At 38.6% G+C, this 22857-nt stretch overlaps 1 long non-coding RNA gene across 1 annotated transcript; it reads right to left on the bottom strand.

Moving 5' to 3' along the window:
* Positions 1-305: 305 nt before the first annotated feature.
* LOC139077035 (uncharacterized) lies at positions 306-4923 on the bottom strand. The gene is made up of 2 exons (XR_011529190.1): positions 4739-4923; positions 306-2016 (listed from the first exon to the last, which is right to left on the bottom strand). It is a non-coding gene; the product is annotated as an uncharacterized lncRNA (long non-coding RNA).
* Positions 4924-22857: the final 17934 nt, after the last annotated feature.

The raw sequence follows: 22857 nt of genomic DNA, 5'->3' as shown, positions 1-22857 counted from the left end.
AGTCAGCAACGATTAGCCTTGAAATCTAGTAATCATCTTTATGGAGCGCCACTTTCCTGGGGGAAAAAAAATTGTACTCAGAAGATCAAAATTTTAGATGAGAGGAATTATGTGGTTTAAGCCTGAAGTCAGCATGAAGTCAGTGGTTGGAAATTCTTAAGGTGTATCTCTATTTCACACTAGGATACCTATTTTAAACAATCATTTAATTCAGAAATGTTTAGACAGGAGATATGTTGATGGAAATTAATCAAACTCTAAAACTGTTGGCAAAAGCAGATTTATTTTTTTTTAATCCTGAATGATTTAGCTGTTTAATACGCTCTCTTCAGCGACCTGGAACAAAACAACACATAAATCCTAGCTTCGAAGAACAGAGAATTATTACTGTTTGAAAGACAGAGGAACTCTGAATCAAAAAAACTTCCATGGCTTTTACCCAGATCCAGGGAAAGTGTGAGGATCCCCAACTATGAGAAAAGCCAGCCTGAATTTTTAAAGAAGAAATAGAAGCACGCCAGTAAAAACCAGATGAGGCTGTAGCACAAAAGATCCCCACCTGGACATTCTATATAAAATTGCAGCTATGACCGCCCTGGAACTTCCAATCCTCTTCCCTTTGCTCTGTCTGTTTTTGTCCATGGTACTTAAGAGTTTTTTCCATAGCACTAGGAGTTGACAATGCTTGTTTGATATTGTTTCTCAGAGTTGTAAACTAGAATGTACAAACCATTAGCTTCAAATAGCTTTAAGGGTTTTGAGACCCTCTTGTACATGAATCTTGGAGCTACAGTTGCCTTTCCACTGTCAGAGGTAACAAAACGTGGGACCCTAGAACAGGTGAGAAAGCACATATGTTAGGCATAAGGAAAAATATTTGCAGGCTTTCTGCTCAGGGCTTTTTCCTATCCTGCAAGGGCTAGTAGGTTTTGGATACATTTATTTTATTCTCGTGTTTGTGTTTCTTAGAAAAGTGAATAATCAGTAAATGGCTTAAAATCATTTGATACTCTTAAAAGAGAAAAGTCCTTCTAACAGACTATGTTTACTTTTAATTGTCTGTCTCTCCTCACCAGAATATAAACTCTACAAGAGTTAACAATATTTGCCAGTTTTGTTCACTGATGTATCTCAACTTCCTTAGCACAGTGCCTGGTACAGGATAGATGCTGAATAAATATGTGTGAATGCTTATTCAGTGAGTCCTATGTAAACAAAACCAGAAGACAGCACATCCAGTACGGAAGGTCAGTGTATTACAGATAAGTATTAGTGATTCAAACATAAACTAAGTTATGAGCAAATAGTGAGCTATCTAACAGAGACTGGCCAAGGAGTGAAATTCAGTGATCCCCAGGATTGCGAGCTGCTCTGAAGCTTTGAAGCCAGAAGCAAGTCAGCAAGGAGTGGGAGTCCAGAAGACCTCTGACTCTAGCAGACACTGTTAGTACGTACCCACTTTCCATTCTCTACTCTTAGCTGCCATCTGAAACCCTGTTTTGCTTACAATAACATTATGCACAACTTCAGATGGGGAACCGTAATTGGTCTCTGACAGTTATGACCATTCTTTTCCCGGTTTCTCAGCCTTTCAGTCCAGACCAGTGAGAACCCAGGTGGAAGTCAACCAGGCATATTCTGGAAAATAAAAATTAGTTTCTCTGATAAATAGAGACATAAATGATTGGCCTGGTCCTTCCCTCTTCTCTTTGTCTTGAACACAGGACATAAGAAATGGAGCTGCACAGGCCATCTCAGGTACCTGAGGGAGGGTCAAGAGAATTTCAGATTCATTAGCCTTTACCCCATAGACACTAAACCAACACTAACAGGTGTCTATCTCAGTATCTCTTATTAAGTAGGAAAAATAAATCCTCATTACTTAATCCATTGTACTGGCCACTTACCTGTTTATTCTCAGATTCATTTCCCATCTTCCCTTTAAGTGATATTTTCAAGCTCCCTTGCCAGCTGATGTCCAACTAGGTATGGTCCATTGGTAACACTAGCAGGAGACTGGAGAATGAGAGGAAAGGAGAAACCAGGGAATTTCTCCTTTTCCCCTGCTTCAGATGGTATCTCTAGCATTGGCTATGTCTCCTCCACAATCTCAGCTCCTACCTACCCACCCTCTTCCATGGTCCCCTCTTCCATCAAGCAGCCACCTTGTAGGTCCAGCTACAGGTGGCAATGACTCCTAAGCTCCAGAGAACATCATCTCCTTCTTTTGTCCCTGAAGCACTGTGAGTGATAGTGTCTTTATGCTGTTACTAATCTTTGAGTTGCTACTCTTTGAGACACACTCTTTGGCTTCTCAGCTTTTCCAGCCCCTTTGTAACTAGTTCCCTGTTTTAAATTATTAATATTGAATTACCTGGCATGGACTGGGCTTTCCTGACTGGATTCTGACTGATACAGCATCTTAGCTGGATTTTCCCTTACTTGAAAAATCACTTTCCTGAATTGATCCAAATCTTAGGAAATAATTAAAATTTCTTTATTCTGTGGACTAGTAGATTTTAGTGATGTCCACCTTCCTTTCGAATATATATAACCACACCAGGTTGTTGTCTTTACTCTCTCCTTGCCCACACTGAGGCTACAGCCACCCTGTAAAAGCCATGGCTGCTCCCTGCCTGGGATCTGAGGATTGTTCCAGAATTTGACTCTCTCACATATACTTGGAACATTCTTTCTTATTTGATCTCTAACTCGCTTCATCCCAATGACTCTGTATCCTGATTCACCCTCTCTACCAAATCCCTTAAGACTGATAACATATTTAGATTGTCTATCATCTCTCCCCAAGATTTCACCTCTCCATTGCTCCCTTGGATGTGCTCACCTTCAGCCATAAAGCAAATGATGTACTGCTCTGTATCCAAAAAATGGTCTCCAGACCCAAAAGCAGCCTGGGCCTAAGAACCTCTGGCCTGCTACCCCTGCAAAGAAAGATCCAAACTGTGTGTGTGTTTGTTTGTTTGTGTGTGTGTGTGTGTGTGTGTGTTGAAGGATGAGTGGTGGAGGGCAGGATGGAAGCTTTGGAAGATAAATGAATACATTATGTCAACCAATATATATTGAGCTATTCTTTGTGCCTTGCCCTGTTCTATGTGCAAGGGATGTGGGATTTAACAAAGCAGGAAAATCCCTGCTCTCTGTCCTCCTCAAGCTGCTTCTGATTCTCCAGAGTGACAAAAAGAGCCACCCACAGCCAGCAGCTTATGTTATTAAAGTTGTTAAATAATGTTTTCACAAGAGGCAACATCAAATGAGATCTTGATATCAAAAGGAGTATCTTTTCATCTTATGAGATCAGACTGTGTTGTCTCCCCAAAGATGAATGCTCATCCTGGCAAAGTGTTCTTGCTTCCAGGGCAAATCATCAAGAAAATAAAGCACAACTTTAGCTGATAAGTAGACCAAAATGAAATGGAGCCGCTAAATTTGCTTCCTCTCGTTGACTAGAATCCAAATCCTCCTCCTCTAAATGCAGCAACACCTGAGTTGAAGAATCTCCATCAGCATCTAGTCCAGAACTGAGGCACCTAGAGTGTGTAGGATGCAGGAAGGGACTGGGTGGTGAGGAGGAGGGTGATAGAATCTCTTTCTTATCTAGGGAGAGTGCAGTTGTCAGAGGAGAAAGAGAGACAGAGACAGGGGTGGGGTAGCAAGAGAGGTATTGTCTTCATGGGACTTCCTCCTTGTGAAGGCTTACATATGTCAGCTACACCTGAAAAGATACTCTTTAAGGCTCCATTTAGCACTCACACTCCATGACTCTAAGATCTAAAGCAAGATGGGAAAAAAAAACCCAAGTGTATTAATTAGATTATATCACAGTTGATAAGGCTCAATATTTCTTAAGGAAGATGCACTGTATTTTTTTAGTGCTCATAAAGAAACAAAAAACGCATTCTACTTTTCAAAAGCAGTTGTGAATTTTAATGTCTGATACTTCTCAAGAAAGATCCAAGTTCAGTCAACACTACTAGGAACTGTTCTCTATAATCAAGACAAACATTCCTTCTAAAGGTAAGAGGTAGTTTCTGCATTAAACTGGTGAGATCCTTGAAATATCCTAACAATACTAATTTTACTTTTATGATCTGGTTTAATCTTCACACTCATCCTATGAGGTAGATACTATTTTAAATCCTCTTTACAGGTGTGGAGACAGGGACTTGGAAAAGCTGAGTGACCTGCTTGAAGTCACCTGGCCATAAGTAACAGAGCTGAGATTGGAACATGCGAATTTGGGTAGCTGGCTATTTACGTCACTATCCCGTAGTGCATCAGACAGACTAGAGGATGTTACAGGAAGAAAGGAATAAGCAAGTTCTTGAACTCGGCTTGCTTTAATCATTTTCCCTAAGAAATTACAAACAAAAATGCTTCGTGTCTCTTTTTTTCCTTAATGAACATATACAGCTGTCTTTTGTAAAATTCATACTTGTGATACATATATACCAATCCATTTCCATCAACTGATTGGAATCATTTAGCACAAGAAACTGTTTTTCTAAAGAAACAAAAATGATTAATTTGAGCAAACAATTGTAAAGTTAAACATAAACCAAGAAATTTTTTCTCAAAACAGATGAAATACTCCATATTTAATCACAGCAGCTTTTGCCCCAATCATATACAAAAACAGCTATGTGTGTGTGTTCCAAGGACTACAGCTTTCATGCTTTTAGCATCATCACCGGGAGAGGTTAAGAACAGAGCAGAATACCTTTTCTAGGCTTCCAAAGAAGAGCAGGAATCTTAGTGATTATTTCCACTTGAAACTTCTGCCTAGTCCGCTCAGCATAGGATTTTCAGCTTGTGTGGGAAATAAAGCTTTTGGATCTTGGGGTGTTTACTATTTCTCCCTCTGTAAGTGAGAAAAATGATTTCCCCCAGTGAGATGGCTGTGAAAATAAGGGATGAAGGAAGCTGCAAGCACTCCAGGACCTAATGCAAAGGCACTTGAGGACTAGCCCCGCCCACGTTCTGCCCATTAGCTTATCTGGGCCAGCCTCCAGGAACTGGGCTGAGAGGATGCTGATGAGCTTTCAACTCCAAAGGCTCTTGTTTTCCAAGTTCTTTGTCTTTGATTTAGGAGATAGTAGCAACAAAACTATGTATATCACTTCCTACGGAATTCTTGCTATCTTTTTCCACATCCCTTCATCCTGTTTCAAAAAGAACGCACAATGGACTTTATCACCCTCACTGAATGGCGCCATCACAGCGAGTCTTTGTGGTCCACAAGCATCATTTTCCTTGATTGATAATTGGAACAGATCTATTTTCCGCATCTTTGTGAACACAGCTGCTGACTGCCTTATCTGAAGGGGCAAGGAATATGCGGCACAGCCCAAAAGTTTATTTGTCTTAGTTAAAAATAAAAGCATCGCTAGACAGCAGTCTGAGGCTGGGGTGGTGGATGGAAGGATGTAGACCATCACTAAGGAAAGGGGGGAGAGAAAGAATGACAAAACTTAGCTCTGGGGCCTGGCTTTTTTGCTATTTTTTAATGCCTGTGAACTGACCGCTATTGATAGAGTTTGTGAGTTCAGCTGATTCCAGCTGTGTTGAATCTACAATGAAGACTATCAGTCCTGCCCTAAATTCCCAAACTCCTACCTATAGTGCATTTCCCCAAACCTTACTAGGACCCTGCAACAGAGAACCACGCGCCACAGGTAAGGAAATTGACAGTGCTGCTTCACTAACATTGAAGGTAGAACTTGAGAACAGTGGTTCTCAACTTGAGTTGCACATTGGAATCCCTTGGGAGGTCTAAAAACTACTGATGGTTGGGCCTTGGCCACTGGCATTTTTGATTTAACAGAGTTAAGTAAGCCTAGGCATCAGAATTTTAAAACTCTTCCCAGGACCTTCTAGTTGTAGACAAGACTGAGACCCACTTCTGTAGAGCACCACGTGAGGTCCACACCCTCTGCCTACAGACCAGGGGATTTCACAGGGCAGGATTAGACAGGCTGACAGTGAATACGGTCCTGACCATGTGGAGTCTTGTGTGGCTCCCAAATCACTTTTTTAAGGGATGACTGGAGCGTGAGGACGGAAGTCCACCCTAGCGTGTTCACATGCTGCACGTCCCAGCAATACAAAACCTCGCAGATTTGAGTCAAAACTACAAAGATTAATTAAAGCCCCTCCATCCAGTCAACCAATAGGTAGGATAAGTGGGCCAAGGATGAATCCTTCTTGATCTGCTCTTTCCTTCCTGGACTTGACTTTCAGTCAAACTGAACTGAAACTCATAACTCAATCATGAGAGTACATTTTCTGTCCCGTAATTCAGGTTGACCTGGAAGATAGACTACCTCTTCCCTTATTGCTGTACCGACCACAGCATCTGACTCTCAGAGAGAGTAGAAGTAGGACAAGGACTTCGAATTTCTCAGGATTAGAGGTACATCCAATTCAACTTGAAAAGTTTGCTGAAATCTTGCATTTAGCAAAGGGCCTAACATCTCTTCTTCCTTTGCCCTTATGAATATCTGAGTAATAAATTTATTACCCCTGTGCTTTGTGGACTTTTCCAGAGTCTCAAATCTAATCATGGTTAAGCCAACAAAGGGATTACAGCCTTATCGGGAGTTTATTTTGCAAGACTGACACATAGCTCTGCCAGAGATGGTATCCTGTTTTTCCCACTATGCTGAGCTCAGAGATCCCATTAAATCAAGTTGAACTCTTCAGTTATGCAGAAATATAAACAAACTGCCCTGTGTAATTTGGAGTTATATTTTCATTTTGGAAAAAATAGTGTAAATAAGGTTGACTCCCGTAACTCAGAAATGTGGATATGATAGAAGAGGAAATTCTAAAATTTCTCCACTGGAAAAAAAGGTACTGCATATTCAACACACACACACACACACACACACACACACACACACACACACATACATTTTACCATTTTCTGTGACCTAACCATGGAGTCTACTTAATAATCAATGATGCCTGCAGAGCTTTTCAGTGGATAAACTGGTGAGGACAGTGTATACCTGTTCATAGCCTGGGACAAACTTGGGAGAAAGCTTTAATAGAATCAAGTCTAAGACATTCTTCTGATATGGAATTAGTTCAGTCTAATCTGAGCATATGGTACTTTGTGGGCTTAGTAACAGGCTATCTTGAGAAAGACATTATGGATAGGGTGGAACATCTCTACTATGTAGGTTTCTATAGACTAATATAGCCCAAATATTCTCTTGGTTCTTGGTAGGCCAAACTAGTGGAATAGAACGTCCATGTCCAGATACGACTAGAGCCAATACACTACTTTAACCAAAACAAAATAATTCCAACTTCTATGTAAAATTATGAGCTTAAATACCAAGGGGGAAATTTATTGTGTATGTTCAGATGTCTACACACTATACACTATATTTCTACTGACAGACATAGGAATGCAAGCCATATCTCCTCAGGTGTACTGCTAACAATGCAATAATGCATGATTTAGCAGCAGATGATGGCAATGCAAGACAGCTGTAGAATTGACTCTTCAGAAAGGACATTAATAACTCCATTCCACACTGCCTTTTTGTTCCCTCACATTGTGGCTCTACAAGCAGCATCAGGGCCAGCCATGGCAGAATGGTTAAGTTTGCGCACTCCGCTTTGGGGCCCAGGGTTTTGCCGGTTCAGATCCTGGGCACGGACATGGCACCACTCATCAGGCCATGGTGAGGCGGCGTCCCACATGCCACAACTAAAATGACCCACAACTAAAAAAATATACAACTATATACTGGAGGGATCTGGGGAGAAAAAAAATCAGAAAAAAATAAAATAAAATAACATAAAAGCAGCATCATTGAGCCTCTGGCTATGACCTTCACATAATTGGAGAGATTGCATTTTCAAAAATGGATGTAACAATATCCATCATCCTTCCTACTCTTCTAATATGTGACTGTGCCATTCCCCAACTCCATCAAGAGGGGGCTCTGATTCCCCTTGGTTTGAATCTGGGCAGAGCTTGTGGCTGCTTCTACTAGTAAAGTATGGCAGAAGTGATGTTGTGTGACTTCCAAGACTGGGTCATAAAAGGCAATGCACATTTGTCTTATTCACTAGAACACTTACACTTAGAGTCCAGAACTGCCACGTAAGAACTCCAACTCCCAAGAGGTCACCATGCTGTGAGGAAGCCAAACCACACGGAAAGGCCACAAGTAGGTTCAACAGCCCCATTGGCACTCCCAGCAAATAGTACCAACTGTCAATACTGTGAGTGAGTCAGCTGGAACACCTAGCCCAGGCTAGCCTTCAGATGACAGCAGCCCCAGTAACACCTTATTCCAACTGCTTGCAAGATCCCAAGCCAGAACCATGCAGCCAAGCTTTTCCCAAAGAACAATGAGCAAAATAAAACGGCTGTTTAACGCCACTAAGTTTTGGGGTAATTTGTTACACAATGATAGTATCCAGAAAAGAATTATTTCAGAATTATCTTTACTTCCTTCTGATGAGACTGCTTCAGAATCTAAGAAAATCAGAAGTTTCTGGCCACCTTCAAGAAAGGAGCATCCTTTCTGAGATACTTGACTTTGAACTTTCCCATACGCTGGTGCTCCTAGAGTTTGCTAACAGCTAATAGCCCTGAGAAGTGGTCACATTATGTAATCAGGCAGAGAAAATTAAATTTAGCAGAACTCTTCTAAGAGAGATTGCTCTATACGTCTGGGAGAACATGGTTTGATCAACTACATGGTGGGCTGAGGTGAAAGTAGGACAGAATGAGACCTTCAAGTCTACATCCAAGTAGTAATAAATAGTTGTTAAACTTCCTTCTAAGGCAGAGGGGTCCTGCTCACTGTAGCTCTTTTTGCTTTGCTGAGCACCTAGCTGCATAGGGATTGCAAGTTAGGAGAAAAACTGAATTGCTCAGCAAAACGGAGGAAACTGGACCATAGTTGGAAAAAATGAAAAGGAGAACATGTTGCTTGCTGAGTAGCCAAAACGAGAACTTTGGGGAACAGAGATATTTAAAAATGTTTTGAAAGAGTTTGCTATTGCGTATGTAAGGAAAACTTTATCCCATCATCCTACCAGAATTTCAGTAAATAATGTACTGCTCAATATTTCTCTTGTTGCTAGTGTTTTAGAGAAATATAGAGATGTTGATGCTAGCCAGGGGATAAAAAAGAGACTACATATAGGGACCAGCAGATCTCTAGGTTACCCACTGGTAAAGATGTAGTAAAGATGTTGGTAAAGATATAGCAGGGACAAAACTTCTCCTTGAAAAGAGAAAGAAAATTGCAAAAAATAATTTACCCTAAGCTATCACCCAGTCAGGGAAAGCCCATTTTAAAGAAAGAGTTGTACATATACTCTTCCCTAAAGACTGAAAGAAGGGACAGGCACACACAGGAATTCCTAAGCACTGATCAGTGTTTTTTCCAGGTGCTGACAGTTGTTTAGTTTTGAAGGACAGGAAACTTGTGGGAAAATTTGGGCTGTGGCTATACAGAAGGGTCTCATAGTAGAGTCCCATAAAGATGGCCCAATGCTTTTAACCGAACACTGACAGTGAGTTTTGTTTCTTGCTATCTCTTTCAACTCTTTCAAAATTTGTCTCTCATCTCTCTCACTTTTAGGGAACAAGCTGTAATGTAATTCTATTCTGATGAACAAATCTTGGCTGAATTGTTAATAACTGGTAATAAGTGAATGTGTTTTATGTATTTTAGCTCCCTGGGTCATTTGCTATCGTAGCCTATATGAACCTTACCCACTTCTTCACTTTCGTCAAGTTAAATCTACACCTGAGCGTCATCCCTCCTAAAATTGTAGAAAAATTCAACTTCCATCATTATTGGGATTGATGGGAAGAAGTCTTCTCCTCCTTAGGCTCCAAGAATAATCTAGGAGCCTGATGTGGTTCCTGGGAAAAGAGGGAAAACTCACTGGCTTTCAGCCTGTCCTGTGTGCTGATGCACATTGTAGAGGTCGCATCGCTCTCTGAACTCTGATGGCTCCACAGTTTCCTCTGCTGTGTGTCGGAGGAGAGTTGTAGCTGGGGCAGGAGCTCTGAGCTAGTGTCCAGCCCCCTCAGGTGCAGTTTTCCTGAGTCCTGCCTCCAACCTGGGTCTCTGTCATGGTGTGAGAGTCTCCACACAGTGTTCTATTCCCTCCAGTCTTGGGAGTCTCCTTTCTCAAAGGACACTCACTTCTCTTCCTTCTCCCTAGTCTAATCCTCTCAACCAGATCAGTCCTTGGGGACATAAAAGTCAGGAAGAGACACTGCCTATAGTCAGTTTTGCTCTCTGTGCCCACAACACAAACTGGAGGCAAAGGAGGGGCTCAGAGGGCAAAGCTACCTTCCCGGGGGTAGGAGAGGAAAAGAGACTGCAAAAAGGCAATAGGAATTAATGTCTCCACAGAACACTCAAATGTGTACTTAACAAGATATTCCAGAAGTAGTGCTATTTTAATCTAAAGAAATGGGACTTTTAAAGTAGGTCCTCCAGCGCACCTCGGGTCTGGACAGTAGTCCCTCTCAGGAGACTCCACTAAATTTGCAGCACAATGCACTTGAGAAAATCCTGAGTTTAGGGATGTTGTTCGTGGAGTCGTTTCCTGGGAGACAGGCCGGCCAGGACACAATGCTGAATCATCCCGGAGAAGCAAACATTTAGGAAGACCTTTTCCTGCCCCAGCCCCTGCCCTGCGGGAGAACGTCAGCAATAACCCTGGGGTGGTTAGCCAAGGGCGGGTTCTGCCCTACCTGACTCCTGCCAGAAGCAGCTGCCTTTGAAAACAGCAAAAATAGCTTTCTGTGTCAGGAGGAAGCAACAGGACCCTGGCACCGAACAGACCTCACACTTCCCTCATGCCACTTGTTTACCGACCGGGGAATAGGGAAAATGAGGTCAAGGAGCCTCTGGCTGCTGCTTCCCTCTTTCCCAGGCCCAGGTGACCTGGGAGATGATCGTCAGAAGCAGATACCATCATCCACTGCCTTGGTGCCTGTGAGACTCAAACTGACATGTGATATCAGAGGGGTTCTGCTGAAACCCCCTGTTATCCTTCTGAGAGTGGCAAGCTTAGAAGTCTAAAAAGATATAGATTTTCATATCCAAACTAAGAGGGGTATTCTAGAAAAACACAGGTTATATTTTTCATAGAACCAATTTTTGCCTTTCACTTTGATCAAGCAACTAGCAGCCCAAGCCCTAACTCTCTGGTTTCTTAGTTCTTTTCGCAGCCTCACTTTACAGATAAGGTCAACTGAGGCTCAGAGGGATTAAGTGACTCATTTCAGGTCCCACAGCTGGTAAATTGTATAGTCCAGGATTGCAAGCCAAGATTTTTGGTTGTCTTTACCCATTGGTGGCCTTTTTGGATGAATACATCACCAAAACATTTTTAGGCTTATTTGTTATTTTAAGAGAGATGCTTGAAGAAGACCGAAACTTCCTAAAATGAAGAGAGGCTGAATCCCGGTTAGGAAAACCAGCACGTATTTATGAGATTCTAAGCAAATTATCTGTCTCTGTCGGACACCAACAGATCACTATTGTCAAGGTAAGTCTAAACAAGTCTCTCAATTATTTTACAGAGTTGATCTTTGTTTTTGAGCTGTGAGCTCAATTTAAGCATTAGCGTGTATATTGGGTGTGTTTGTGTGTATGTGTTAGAAGTGTCCAAATAAGCTTTAATGTGGAACTGGGTAAAGTCAAAGAATAAGCACATTGTATACAACGGAACAACTAGAGTGTTCTATAACTTTGAAAAACATTGTGGCCAAACAGAATGTTCTGCCAGGGGCAACATGGACCAGCTTTTTATCATCTCAATGTGAACGGGTTATAGTTTCAGCTTCTATTGGCTCACATGGTCCAGCCTAGTAAACTCGGTTCTTGTGTACCTGGGTTGTCCAACAAGACCAATGGTTCCGTTTGGGGAGCTGAGAAAGAAGGAGCTAATTTTCAGTTCCGTTCACAGAACTGTACTTTTTCCAGAAAAATTCTTAATCCTCAGCAAGCACCTCTAAACAGAGGAAAAAGAGATATGTTTCCTTTGAGAAGTTACAACATTTTTAAAGCACTTTTTTTCTTAAATGAGGGTTTCATTAGGACTATGTAATTGTAACTACTTTTAATTGAATGCTTACTATGCATAAGCACGATACAGACACGATCTCATTTAATCTCCAAGGAAGACTGAGGACAAAGACAGCATTTGTCATGATTTCAGACACAGAGACTAGTGTTCAGAGATTTTAAATAATCTGTTTTAAGTGGCCCTGTGGAAAGTGATGGAGCTTTCTAACCTCAGCTCAAGACTTTCTGACCCCAAAGCCTTAACCACTGTGTTATACTGCCTTCCAACTTGGCATGAGGGAAAAGACAGATTATGCACGTGGGAGAGGTGGGAGTTGGCACTAGATGAGCAAGAGCCAAGCTGTGATCAGCCATCCTTCCAAATTAGAGGGCAACTGTAATCTCGATCTTTGCTTTGAGGCAAACTCTTTCCTGCAAGCACAGTCTGTATTTTTTCAGTTTTCAGCTGGGTACGTTGGAAAAGAAAAAAAATACTAAAATTTAATTGCCCTGCAGAAAACATTACTTTTTTCATCTCCTGGTGGCATGACAAAAAAGCCACATAAAATTAGATCAAAATTATTCACATGCAAAAACTTCTTCTGAGCTAATCATGTAAAGATTATTTTGTCCTAAAGGAAAATTAGGTGAAAGTTCAAATGTATCTAAAATGAAAATATCTACAGAAACTTTGCTACAAGTACCAGTGACATTGATGGCTTTAAATCACAGTAGTCTTCATAGAGAGTTCATTTGAATGTTCTTGAAAAGTAAAAATAGCAGCACCAAAAATTGTGAAATTGTGATTAGTTTTGTCCACTTGGCATTGCCAGTGCTAAAGTCAAGATACAAAGTAGGTAAATCACAGATAGGAAAAGTTATTTGCAATAAGTGCACAGACCAAAAGAAAATATATATACCTAATATTACAAAGAATACCTATAAATCAATAGGGAAAAGACAGTAATCCAGGAGAAATATAGACATAAATATGAATAGGCAGAAAAACAAATGGCTTATGAACATATGAAAAGCCATTCAACCTCACTAATAATCAAAGATACGTATTTAAAAATCATGAAATACTCCTTCAAGCCTTCAGATTAACAAAAGGTAAAAAGTAACAATACCAAGAGTTGGAGATAATATAGAAAAATAAAACTACTGGTGTGTAAATTGGCACAACCAGTTAGAACAATTGGTTAAGTTTACTAAAATTGAATATGTAACCCTATTGTCTAATAATTTCATTTTAAGGATTATCCCCTAGAAGAACTCTCTGCCTGTATGTAATGAGACATATCGAAGGATTAGCAGCATTATTTGTCACAATAGAGCTTTGGGGAAATCCATCAATTGTAGAATGTCTGACCAAATTGTGATATAATCAGACAATGGAATACTATTTAGCAGTGAAAATGGATGAAAAGCACATTAACATGGATGAATATTGTGGACATAATGAGAAGCAAAACAGAAATTTCAGAAGAATCCATAAATATGAATCCACTTATAAAAAATTAAAAGTATGCAATATTATATATATTTCATAAGGATACAAACATATGTGGAAGCTATAGAGGATTTCATGACAATGATACACCTCAAATTCAGGCCAGTCGTCAGCTCTGGCGGGGAGGGAGGGAGAGGAAATCAGGTTGGGGAACGCAGAGGGCTTTAACTGGGTTTGTCAGGTTTATTTCTTAAACTGGGAGATGGCTGAGATGTTTCTCTTACTGTTTACATCTTCTGGTTATTTGAAACATTTCATGATTTTTTTAAAGGCTCCACAGAGATAAACACCCCCCTCCAAATGAACAAAACAAAGGCCTGCTCATCACCTTTGGAACACATTGCTTTCTTTAGACCATGATTGTACCTGAGCTCCTGAGAACTTACCTCTCAGAAGAAAGAATGAAGACAGCTCACAAGATTCCACTCTAGAAGAAGGTGAAGCTGTCCCAAATGTACAACCTGGGCCCCTATTCAACAGCACTCAGAAACTCACCAGTGTGGCTTCCACGCCCTTGCCCTCCGCCGGGAGCCAGTGTAGGAGGGACACTGACTTTCAAGACAGAGATAGATTTGGGTTTGAATTCTCGCCTTGCCACTTTCTAGCCTTGGGGTCCTCATCTGTAAGATGCAACTAATAAGATAAACCCACCTCGTTGGACTTCTATAAGGATGGCATTAGTTATCATGTGCAAAGTGCCCAGAGTGCGACAAATACTCATAGCTAATGTGTCATGTTTTATACAAATCACCAGTCTAGGAGTGTCTGTTCTGATTCTCTTTCTTGCTCTTTCTTTCTCTCATTCCTGCCATTTTTAAATTTGCCCCATAACTAAATATTTTTGTTCAAATTACTTTCCTGAGGCTTATGGTAACATACAACCTAACTCATTGTTTGGTTAGTCAATTTTCTAGGTATTTCTGAACTTAAAAAAAAAGAAGTAAAAATGTTCTACTCATGTACCTTTTTTTCTTCCTTAAAAGCACTAGTTGAGGTCATGAGACCATTACCTCAGAATGCTCAGACATTATTAAAACAAATTACTCTGGGTCAGCGTAAGGGGAGCCCTAACACTCATTCTGACAGAGGAGGCTGGGAGGCCCCCTGAGAAGGAGTGAAAGAATGGATCTCTTGTTGGCTCACACGTGACATTATTTAGAAACGGTTTGTTTTGCTATTATGACCAGATGGCTGTCAGCCATATATAAAAATGTTCTCACCCACACTGATTTGCTTGACAAGTGTCCCACAGCAAGGTAGTTAACTGGGCTGAAGGGCATGTGTCTATGTAGGGGTAAACCTTGTGTGAGGGTTGCATTGTCTGCTGAGGAGAGCGCTTCCTTGGGAATACTAAAATCCTAATGTTAACGGGGAAAGTACTTGCTTGAGCCAGAAATTTTAGGTTTGAAATTTTACTCTGCCACTTCCTGGTGATGTGGCATGAGTAAACTGCTTAATTTCTAGGCTTCCATTTCTTTATTTGTAAAACAGGGATAATATATATATATATATATATATATATATATATATATATATATATATATATATATCTGACAGAGTTCTGGCAAGATTTAAGTGAATATTATGAAAGAATCTGGAATAGAGCCAGACGCGTAGCAAGCATTCATTGTTTGGTGAAATATTAGTCAACTCAGTAGATCAACTTGGACTTGTATCTTCAAATTTCAGATCCTAGTTTCAAGATGCTAAGGATGATAATGGAGTGGAAAAAGTATTAGACTTTGAGCCAAGAAAGAAAAAAGAAGTAGTACCCACTACTTGCTGTATGGCTTTGGACAAATTTCTGAGTCTCATTTTCTTCATGTGCAAAATGGAGCATAATAATAACATCTTCTCTCTGTACTTTCTAGGATTATTGAGGGGGCAAAGTTTGTCTCTGTGTACCCTAACCTTCAGATTCTGCGTTCCTTCTGTTCCTAAAAGTAACAACCATTGTTAAGTATGTATTTGTGTTTTCTCAAAACTTCTGATGGAATGGATAGCCTTCAGAAAAATCCAGTGGAAGAATTATAGCTACATTCTAGAATTCTACAATCCTCTGAGGGAGCAGTTTATATGCAAAGGCAAACAGCAACTCCACAACAGAACACCAGTAACAGCAATGATTAAGACAATTATCCATCTCTGGAGAAATGCCATTACCTTCTGTGACCTTATGCTTTCAAGTTCAATAAGCTGGAATGACTCCATTATAATTGAATCCCAGAACTACCTTTTCTAAGAGCTTGAGTAATATTTTCTGAACACTCTACAAATCAAATTTTATAGTCAATTGGCTGCATTGTTGGATAAATCAAAGGATAAGGCTCATGAAAGCTTGAGCTCTTTAAGGGTTCAGACACAGTGAATTGGGTGGTATTTGAGAACACGGCATACGCATGAAAGTTTACACGACATTGCCTGGAGGACAGTAACTTGTGTTAGATTTTAGTTTAGTTGAATAGAAAATGTTTAAGTTACTTAACTTCTTGCCATAGAAAAAATTAACTCTCTGTAATTTCTAAATAACACATGAAAACATTATTTACTTGAAAAAAGATTTAAACTCCAGAAAGTTTAAGTCCTTCTCATCATCACTCCCCTTCTTATAGGTGATTACTATCATCAGTTCATTGTATATCTTTTCAGAACTCTTTTCTCTGTATTTTCCTTAATACATAATGTATTTATAGAAATACATAGTTTCATCAGTGTATATTCATACATAAATAATACAAACTATCTTATAAATAGCTTTTTACTCTACAATGCATATTAGAGATAGTTCCAAGTCAGTATGCAGATATCCATCTCATTTTTAAACTGTTGCATAGTACTCCACAGTATGAATGTGCTATCTTTCTTTTAACTATTGACCTATTGACTTAGAAGTGAGTCATTTCAAACATTTTGCTCTTACAGATACTACTGCAAAGAAAATATTTGACCAAGACTTTCCAGGCATGTGAGTAAATATAAAAAAGTAATTGCTGATCATAGAAATTTAAATGATCATACATTTAAAATTCTAACACTGTCAAATTACCTTTTAAGATGTCTACACTAGTTTATACTCTGACTAGCAGTGTATAATGCTATCCATTTTCCTATACTTGCAACAACATTTAGTATAAAATATTTCAATTTCTTGCTTAATGACAGGAAAATGGTTTCCTAATGCTATCTTTATTTGTATTTCTTTGGTTAAGAGTAATATTGAGCATATTTTCATAGCTGTATTGATTATTTGTATTTTCTCTTAATAAACTACTATGCATAAGATTTTTCTGTACTTTATTCTGTTCTTTTAATCTATTTGCATTTTCCTACACAGATGCCACATTTGCTTACCCTAGCTTTTTAATATGTTTTAATATTTTGGGAGGAAGTGTTCTTCTCCCACTTAGATAGACCTTTTTACTCGTAAATTTCTTACACAAGGAAATATCTAATCACACATCACAACTGGGACCAAATGACAGCTACTACTCTCCATTTCTTAGAGATGAGGAAATAAAACCACAAAATGTACAAAGTCATATCTAAACCCCAGATCTTTGGATCCAGTGTGTTTCCTTCTAAGCTAAAATTCTGCAATTATATCCGGATGTTGCAGAAGCCTAGGGTATTAGAGGAGAAGTAATTTAGGTAAGACTTATCTAATTTATACTCCTCATTTTACAGATGAGCAAGCTAAGGTATAGGAAAGCTAAATACCTATGACCTGATACTAGAACACAGGTCTCCAGGCTCTCGGTTGAGATTCTTTGCACTAAACCATGTATGTCTCTATGACAGCATTCCATGAACAAATTCTAGTGTTTTATCCCTATCAATCACCTAGAAGGGGAAAAGAATTCAGAACTCATTGTCAGAACTTCAATTTCTTTCCATTCTCTTAACTCACAAAATAAAAAGGAATAAAATTGTTAAAGTTGAGACTGGACACATGAAGATAAAGCTCAAGAGTCTTTTACATGTTTACAATGACTCTGTGAAAAAGACAAAGAGGATAGAAACATCCTTGGTTACAACAATATATTCTGTTTGTTTACTGTCTACCTACTGGGCATCTCAAGTATTTCGTGAATGGTGTTGTGTCCATAAGCAAGGATGGTTACACATGTTTGGAATGAGCAGTCATAACTATGTTGAGGACTCCTCTGGAACAGAAGGTGATTTGAGCTCTTCCTTTGATTGGAATCTTTCATATCCTGGTTTTCAGTATCCTGAGCTAGGAAACAAATGAACACTGAATTTCAACAGCCATCTTGTTTCACCTGATAGCACTTTTATTTGCCTGAGCAAGGGACAAGAACAGATTAATCTGTGTCATGAACTTCAAAATTGTTGTAGCTACTCTTGGAAAAACTATCAGATATAGAAGTCTGCCCTTAAATAGAGAACAATGCAATAGTACCAGGGGACTTCGATAGCCCACTTTTAGCAATAGACAGATCATCCAGACAGAAAGTCAATAAGGAACCGTTGGACTTACACTACACTTTAGATCAGATGGACTTAACAGACATTTGCGTAAATCTCATCCAATAACAGCAGAATACACATACTTCTCAAGCCCGCATGGAACACTCTCCAGGATAGAATACATATTAGGCTACAAAACAAGTCTTAATAAGTTTAAGAACATGGAAATTATATCAAGTATCTTTTAAGACCACAACGGTATGAAACTAGAAATCAATTAAAAGAAGAAAAATGGAAAATTCAGAAATATGTGGAGATTAAACAATATGCTTCTGAATGACGATGGGCCAAAGATGAAATCAAAAGAGGAATCAAAAACATCCTGAGACAAATTAAAATTGAAACACAACATATCAAAATGTATGAGATTCAGCAAAAGCAATTGTAAGAGGGAAGTTTATAGTGATAAATGCCTATATTAAGAAAAAAAGAAAGATCTCAGATAAACAACCTAACTTTACACTCCAGGGAAATAGAAAAAGAAGAACAAACTAAGTTCAAAGTTAGTAGAAGGAAAGAAATACAAAAATAAGAGCAGAAATAAATGAATTAGAGACTAAAAGACAATAGAAAAGAGCAATGAAACTGAGGTTTTTTTAAAAAAGGTACAAGATAGACAAAGCTTTAGCTAGAGTTATGAAGAAAAAAGCAGAGAAGACTAAAATAAATAAAATTAAGAGGACACATGACAACTGATAGCACAAAAATACAAAGAATCATAAAAGACAACTATAAACAATCACATTCCAACAAATTGGACAATCTACAAGAAATAGATAAATAACCTAGAAATGTACAACCTACCAAGACTGCATCATGAAGAAGTAGAAAGTCTGAACAGGCCAATAACTAGTAAGGAGATTGAGTAAGTAATGAAAAACTTCGCAACAAATAAGAATTCAGAACCGAATGTCTTCACTGGTGAATTCTACCAAACAATGAAAAAAGAATTAATACCAATCCTTCTCCAACTCTTCCAAAATATTGAAGAGGAGAGAATACTTATGAACTCATTTTATGAAGCTGGCATTACTCTGATGCTAAACCCAGACAAGGACACTACAAGAAAAAAAAAATTATAGGCCAATATTTCCAAAAAACATAGATGCAAAAATTCTCAACAAAATATCACCAAATCAAATTCAACAGTATGCTAAAAAGATCATACACCATGACCAAGTGGGGTTTACTACAGGAATGCAAGGATGGTTCAATATCTGCAAATCAATCAATGTGATACCCCACATTAACAAATGAAGAATAAAAATTATATGATCATCTCAATTGATACAGAAAAATCTTTTGACAAAATTCAACATCCCGTCATGATAAAAACTCTCAAGAAAGTGGGTACAGAGGGAACATAACTCAAGATAATAAAGGCCATATATGACAAGCCCACAGCTAACACACTCAATGGTGAAAAGCAAAAAGCTTTCCCTTTAAGATCAGTAACAACACAAGGATGCTCACTCTTGTCATTTTTATTCAACATAGTACTGAAAGTTCTAGTCAAAACGATTAGGCAAGACAAAGAAATAAAAGGCATACAAATCAGAAAGGAAGAATTAAATTGTCTCTATTTGCAGATGACATTATATTATATAGAAAACTCTAAAGATTCCACTAAAAAAGCTATTAGAATTAATAAATGAATTCAGTAAAGTTGCAGGATACAAAATCAATATACAAAAATCAGTTGCATTTCAATACACTAAAAACAAATTATCAGAAAGACAGAGTAAGAAAATAATCCCACTTACAACAGCATCAAAAGAATAAAATACTTATAAATAATATTAAGGAGGTGAAAAATCTATACACTGAAAACTATAATGCATTGATGAAAGAAATTGAAAAAGACACAAATAAATGGAAAGATATTCCATACTCATGGACTGGAAGAATTGATATCGTTAAGATGTCCATACTACCCAAAGCAATCTACAGATTCAATGCAATCCCTATCAAAATTCCAATGGCATTTTTCACAGAAGTAGAAAAAACAATCCTAAAATTCATATGGAACCACAAACTACGCCAAATAACCAAAGCAATCTCAAGATAAAAGAACAAAGCTGGACACATCGCCCCTATTAATTTCAAGCTATATTACAAAGCTACAGTAATCAAAACTGTATGATGTTGGGTTAAAAACAGACATATAGACCAATGGAACAGAATAGAGAGCCCAGAAACAAACCAAGGCCAAATAATTTTTGACAAAGGAGCCAAGAATATGGAAAGGGGAAAGGATGGTCTCTTCTGTAAATAGTGTTGGGAAAACTTGACAGCCACACGCAAAAGAATGAAACTGGATCTCTATTTTTATTATACACAAAAATCAACTCAAAAAGGACTAAAGACTTCAACATAACTTGAAGCTGTAAAACTCCTAGAAGAAAATGTAGACAGTAAGATCCTTGACACTGATCTGCGCAGTGATTTTTTGGATTTGACACCAAAAGCAAAGGCATCAAAAGCAAAAATAAACAAGTGGGCCTATATCAAACTAAAAAGCTTCTGCTCAACAAAGGAAATTGTAAAAAACAAAAAAGGCAACCTATAAAATGAGAGAAAATATTTGCAAACCACATATCTGATAAGGGGTTAACATGCAAAATTTACAAGGAACTCCTACAACTCAATAGCAATGAAACAAGCCAATTAAAAAAATGGGCAAAGGACCTGAATAGATATTCTTCCAAAGAGAATACACAAATGGCCAACAGATACATGAAAAGGTGCTCAACATCACTAATCATCAGAGAAATGCAAATGAAAACTACAGTGAGCTATCACCTCACATCTGTCAGATGACTGTTATCAAAAAGACAAGAGATAAAAAATGCTGGTGAGGATGTGGAGAAAAGGGAACCCATGTGCACTGCCAGTGGGAATGTAAACTGGTACAGTCACTATGGAAAACAATATTGAGGTTCCTCAAGAAGTTAAAAATAAAACCACCATGTGACTCAGCAATTCTACTGCTGAGTGTATGAAGAGGAAATGAAATCATTGTCTTGAAGAGAAAATGTACATCCATGTTCATTGCAGTATTATTTACAATAGCCAAAGTATGAAAATGACCTAAGTGTCCATCAATGGATGAATAGATCAAGAAAATGCAATGGAATATTATTCAGCCTTTAAAAAGAAGGAAATCCTATCATTTGTGACAACACAGATGAATCTAGAGGGCATTACGCTAAGTGAAATAAGCCAGATAGAGAGACAAACACAGCACAGTATCACTTATATGTGGAATCTGAAAAAGAAAAAGTTGAATTCATAGAAATAGATTAGATAAGTGGTTGCCAGAGGCTGGGGGATGGGGAAAATAGAGAGAGGTTGGTAAACAGACATAAACTTCCAGTTATAAGATGAATAAGGTCTGAGGGGTTAATGTATAACATGGTTACTATAATTGATAACACTGTATTGTATAATTGATATTTTCTAAAAAAGCAGAACTTCAATATTCTCATCAAAAAATAAAAAAGACTATGTGATGTGATGTATGTGTTCATTAACTCTATGGGGGTATCCGTTCATAATGTGCATATATGTCAAATCACATTGTACGCTTTAAACATCTTACAATTTTGACAATTGTATCTCAATAATGCTAAAAAAAAAAAAAAAAAAGAAAAGAAGAAGGCTACCCTTGCCGCCACATCCGGATTTTGAGCCAGAATGAAAGAAAACCAATGCTTGAAGTTCTAACAAAATTTGGGCCAAAGGTCTCAGATCCTCTGCAGGGTAAGTTACACAGCAGGAAGAAAAAAGTCTACAGAAAGTCTACGGCAGGGTCGTGAGCCACAGAGCTTGACTGAATAATTCCTGATTATTCCTGGGTCCCCAACTTTGCCATCGCACAACCTGCATGTTCAATTTGTGGTCCACAGGTAAATTCTTTAAGCCTTTTAGTTGCGTTTTCCACTTCAGTTTATTATAAATAATAGGTCAAAACACATGTCTTGAATAGCCTAAGATCTAAAACACATATTTGTTCAATAAGACCACAGAGGTAGGACTACAGAACCTGAAGCCAATTTTATTTTTAGCAGAGGCTTTAGATGTCTGCTCAACACATTTATTTGAAAAGTAATTTTTGTTCATCCAATACGTCATGCTGTCAAGAAACATACCAAAGGAGAAGACCAAGTTCCCATTCTCCAGGAGCATATAATCCTGTTGGAGAGCAAATTTCTTCTTCCTCAGAACCCCTTCTCCATGCACGGAGAATACCAGTTTGAAGAATTAGAGGTTCAATAAAGGACTGAAGTCAAGCTGAAGGGGAGCGCACTTGCCTTCTTTAATCAGTCTCAAGCCAAAGAGGAATCTTTACCCATCACCTTTGGGCCCTTCAATAAGGACTGTAGACCTGTCAACTACATGTGCTCGCTCAAGTTTAATTTATAAAAATGCTCCTCTGGCCCCTATGAAACTTCAGTTCTCCTAGTCATGCACACACTTTCCTGTTCTGTAGCAGAAACGTAGATACAAAACCCATTTCTCAGGTCAGCCTATCTGGTCTTGTGACAAAGGTTCTGTCTGTCAGCTCAGATGTTCCTCCCTTGAACTTCATGTCTTTCTTCACCAACTTAGTGACACCTTCCTCCTCCTTCTGGAGATTTCTGGCCATTGAACAATTACACTTCTTCTTCCTCTTCCCCTTCCCGATTTTCTAGAAGAAGGTCTAGGAGGTAACAGTAGTGTGGAAAAACCCTAAGTTAGAACCTTGGTTCTCCACCACTTAAGAATTTGAGTTTC

This window comes from Equus przewalskii, chromosome 18, assembly GCF_037783145.1.
Source record: "Equus przewalskii isolate Varuska chromosome 18, EquPr2, whole genome shotgun sequence".
Lineage (NCBI taxonomy): Eukaryota > Metazoa > Chordata > Mammalia > Perissodactyla > Equidae > Equus > Equus przewalskii.
This window is presented reverse-complemented; position numbering and strand designations above follow the sequence as displayed.